Source organism: Camelus dromedarius, chromosome 10 (genome assembly GCF_036321535.1).
Source record: "Camelus dromedarius isolate mCamDro1 chromosome 10, mCamDro1.pat, whole genome shotgun sequence".
NCBI lineage: Eukaryota > Metazoa > Chordata > Mammalia > Artiodactyla > Camelidae > Camelus > Camelus dromedarius.
The window spans coordinates 56,969,641-56,974,607 of NC_087445.1; the positions used below are offsets into that span (position 1 = coordinate 56,969,641).

General features: G+C 41.9%; 1 long non-coding RNA gene across 1 annotated transcript; it reads right to left on the reverse strand.

Moving 5' to 3' along the window:
• Nucleotides 1–895: 895 nt before the first annotated feature.
• LOC135322350 (uncharacterized) lies at nt 896–4,730 on the reverse strand. Its single transcript, XR_010382879.1, has 3 exons — nt 2,861–4,730; nt 1,921–2,091; nt 896–1,470 (listed from the first exon to the last, which is right to left on the reverse strand). It is a non-coding gene; the product is annotated as an uncharacterized LOC135322350 (long non-coding RNA).
• Nucleotides 4,731–4,967: the final 237 nt, after the last annotated feature.

Here is a 4,967-nt window from a genome sequence, read left to right on the forward strand (position 1 = left end):
AGGCAGATAATTAAAAACAGCAGATTGCCATGGCACAAAATTGATCACTCCTGAAGAATTCTGTGTGTTTTTCTTTGGAACTAAAGTACTAGAAGCAAGTTACACATTGGGGGGACAGAGAGGTGATTTTCCAAGACACACAAATGAGAGAAAATAAAAGATAAAAGGAACTAACTGATTAAGCACCTCCTCTGTGCCAGGTGCCACATACGTATTTTTTTCTCTTAATCCCCACCACAATCCTATAAATAGGAATTACTATCCCTTTTGTCAAAACAAGGAGATGGAGAGCCTCAGTGACATGCCCAGAGTCCCGAAGCAGAGCCAAGTGGCCCAGCCAACATTCACCATAGGTCTGACTGCTGAACTGTCCTCTTTTCCTTCTACCACCAGCTCGTTGGTTAAGGTCCAAAAATACAAATGTTGCCAGATGATGCCTAGGCACAGAGAGAATGCCAATGAGCCCACAGACATGATGAAGGTATGGCTCCCCTAAGTCATTGCTGCAAGAGGACAATCTTTGAGTACACCCAAGTGTGCATTATACGTTAATCATCTTATAAAGAAGGGGCATCACAGCTTAGTGGAAAACAGCAACTAGCTCTTTAATCAAAAGGTGAAGAAAGGTTTTAGAAGGTGATATGTCATTGAACATTTGTGTTGGAGGGTCCAGGCCAAGAAAGGGATCCAGGTGGCTGGTTGAAGAGGGGGATAATGCACAAGGCCAGATGTAGCAGCACAGGGTAAAAGAAGGACCATCCCTCTAGCTGCATCCTGTCAGCCAGACCACTATTAGGCCTCTGACCCTGTCCCTCTTCTATGAGGTGGACTGATGGTCTCCAAAAAGGTATGTCCACACCAAATCCCTGGAAGCTGTAAATATTGCCTTATTTGGGGAAAGGGTCTTTGTAGAGGTAATTAAACTAAGAATCTTGAGATGAGATCATCCTGGATTATCTGGGTGGATCCAAAATCCAATGACAAGTATCCTTATAAGAAAAAGGCACAGGGCGATTTGAAACACACAGAGGAGAGATCAATGTGAAGACAGAAGTAGAGATTTTGGTAATGCAGCCACATGGAATGCCAACAGCCACCAGAACCCAGGAGAGGCAAGGAACAGACTGTCACCTAGAGCCTTCAGAGGAAGTATAGCCCTGCCAAAACTTTGATTGAGGACTTCTGGCCTAAAGAACTGTAAGAGAATAAATAGCTGTTGCTCTAAGCCACCCAGTTGTAATTTTTTACATCAGCCCTAGGAAATTAATAAAAAACCTTTTTCAGAGTTTCCACTCTGCCCCAATGGAGCAGGATGACCACACATGGGCACATAACCAAGTTATGCTCACCACCATAGCGTGTTCACCAGTTTCCTTTTCTCCTGATTTGTGTCATCCTTTGTCGGCTCTTGGGCCTTTTGTCGGGTGGTAAGTCACGCAACTGTGCTTCCTGCCACCATCCAGCCGGCACCTGCCGTTAACAGCATGTTGAATTGGGGCAGAGGCTTTGTCCCTTGATACTCTCAAAGTCAGTGGCCCTGCTTCATGCTGCTGCTAACACTGCCGCAACTGACAGCCCCCCTTTAAAGCTCCTGATACTGCCAACCTAATAAAGATACTGGTACCATCTGCCCTGGGGAAGCCTCAGGAAAATCCCCCAATGGGGCCTGGAACACCTGGCACCAGCCTTGACAGAATTCTTCCTCCCTAGGAGCAAAGGGGGAACAAATAAATCCAAGGTAAGCTCCCTTTCCCTTCCCTCTGAAGGAAAAGGGTGCTGTCCACTAAACCCACACATAGACCTCCTCTGATCTCAGAAGTGTTTCCTGCTCTTCTGAAATGTTCATCTCCATAAACAGATTAAAAAGACGCTTGTCCCTATGTTCCAAGTGAAGCAAAACAAAGTCTATTTGAATTTTACCTTGAGTCCACAATTTCTGTGTCAAAGCAAATAATGAAATAGTCAGAGGAGGCCCTCTCTTTGCTGGAGGGCAGCTTCAGCCACAAGAGTCTCAGCCATGAGAACAAGCCCTCTGTCTTGGTCAATCCCATCATCTCCTGGGCCCAGGACTCTTCAGGCAGTTGAAGACTCCTACCATCAAGCAGGATATTGATTTATCACTGAATTTGATAGCGAATAAAACCTGGGTGAGACTCTACCAATCTGGCTCTAATGGCCCCAAATTTCCATCCTACTGATTAAGAAAAATAGAAGAGCTTCAGGTCTAGGGAAAGGAGGTATCCCCAAGTTGGGAAGATCCTGAAAAGGCACCATAGCACTCCAGCTGAAGACTCTGCCTCTACTCACTAACGTCAGCCATTCAGCCAAGAGCCTTGCTAAGACATGTACTGCCCTCTGCCGAGTAGAACTCTTCTCTCCTACCCTCATGCCACATTCTACTACACTGATGCTAAAGTTATATGGCCATGGACTCAGTTTCACAGAATTATTTTAACAGAGTTGTTGAAGTATAACTGATACACACACACAAAAAAAAAACCCTGCATGTTTGATGTATACAATTTCATGCATTTAGACATATGCATACACTCATGATGCTATCACCACAATGAAGGTATTAAGCATATCCATCACCTCCAAAAGTTTCCTTGTGTTCCTTTTTGAGTGTGTGGTAAGAATATTTAATGTGAGACTCACCCTCTTAACAAATGTTTAAGTGTACAATACAGTATTGTTAACTATAGGCACTATGCTGTATAATAGATCTCTAGAACCTATTTATGTTACAGAACTACAAATTTATACCCACTGAGCAACAGCTCACCATTTACTCCTCCCCCCATCCCCTGGCAACCACTATTCTACTCTCTGCTTCTATGATTTTGACTAGTTTAGATACCTTATAAAAGAAGAATCATGCAGTACTTGTCCTTCTGTGACGGGCTTATTTCACCTAGCATGTCTTCCAGATTCATCCATGTTGTCACAAATGGCAAGATTTCCTTTTTTAAGGCTGAATAATATTGAAGTGTATGTATATACCACATTTTCTTTATCCATTCATCTTTTGATGGATATTTAAGTTGTTTCTGTATCTTGCTGTTATGAGTAATGCTGCAGTATGAGAGTGTAGATCCCTTTGAGATCTTAATTTCAACATAAAATGATTTTAGATCAAAATAAAAATAACTATTATTATACACAGCATCCTCCCTTCTCAGGACAAAGACAGGAATCCATAAGAGCTGAAACAGAAAAGAAATCTAAGTAAGAATAGGATTAGAGTTGCCCCTGAAGCCTGGACCAAACTTACTCTCCTGACACTTTCTTTCCTTGTATGAACTTTTTGCAGGATACTCCATGGTGGATGATGAAAATAGATTACTGTTGGGCACACCTCACCAGCTCTCTAACCAGGTTTGAATTCAGTGGGGTGAGGTTTAAATTGAATTACTCACTACACGAGTTCTGAACAGTCCCATACAATCTCTACATAAAAATGAGACATTCTCAATTCTGAGAGCCCCTTTCTTCTAACTAAAGGTAATAAGAGGTTGTATTTATTAAACATCTATTACATGCAATCTGTGTCACAGACATTACCTCATGTTATCATTACCACTCCTGTAGGATAGGTTTTATTATTCCTATTTTACCCACTTCTGTTGTGACCAATCCTCTTACTGGGGACAAGACAACAGGCAGCCAGAACCAGGACATGAAAAATACTGTGGCCAATAAACACTAGCTGCTGTAACAAGTCCTGGCCAGGGTGTGTCACCTAGGCTAGAAGTTTTCATTCTTTCTCAAAACGTGAAGCCCACAATTAGAGAGCACCCAGTCCTAACCATCACATGCAAGAATCTGCTTCCCTGGACTCTTTTCTTTAACAGCCAAAACTATTTTTCCTGAGAGCTCTTTGAATCCTACACAAAAACTGAGTCTAGCACACTCTATGAGCATTTAAGACCCAGCAACCAAGTGGCTGATGGGGTGGGGAGCGGGTGTGGAGGATGGTGAGAACTCACTGGTGTTGAAAGTTTAACAGGTCTTGTAACAAGAACTCAATTGAAATAATAATACTCATAGTTCAGGGTATTCGTTGATGCAGTTCCCAGTCAGGATGTAGAAAGTCAGAAAAGACTATCGTTTCCACCATAACAAGACCAAGCCAGGTATGCTACAAAGTCATAGTCTTTTGGAAGCACATCAGAGAGGTGATTACATAAAGCAGCTCAAATTAACTAAATTCCAGAAAGTGGCAAACTCTTCCTGGGGAAGAAGACAAAGATGCACCATAGATGGGGAAAAGAGAAACCAGACAAGCTTTTAATGAATTGTAAACATCTAGGGTGAGTTAGTCGATCACCAACCAACTCTTTGCAACAGGCCTTCACCAAGTGCATGAGGATGGCATTCCAAAGGCTTGTAATGGGGCAGGAGTCTGAGAAAGATCCCTTTGAGATGCATGGAGACTCACTGCATACAACACAGGAAACAACTGACAGGAGAACTGAGGGAAATTCCTCTGAGTCACTCTAGGACTTTGCAGGGTGCTCAGCAGTGACCTTCCGAAAAATGAAGACAGGCAAAAAACTGAGAGAACTCCCTCCCAGACTTTCCAGGCCTTCACCAAGTGTACTGCAGTGGATATTCAAACACCAAGGACAGAGCAACAGGATGAAGACAGATCTCTCAAGGAGAAGAGGCCAAGATCAGAAGAAATGAAGGCATACTATCACATGAAAGGTAACAAACAGTAAAATGAAATAAATTAAAATAAAATAATTACATATAATACACATATGTTTCTTTAAAAGACTATTGACTAAAGCAAAAAATAACAATATATTATGGGATTTAAAGCATAATTAAAACTTAAAGTATGCAATAATAAAAGCATAAAGGTTGAGAAAAGGTAGAAATGCACTATATCCTCATAAAGTTCTTATATTGTCTGAAGGTAGACTGTCATAAGATAAAGATGAATATTGTAATCTCCAGAG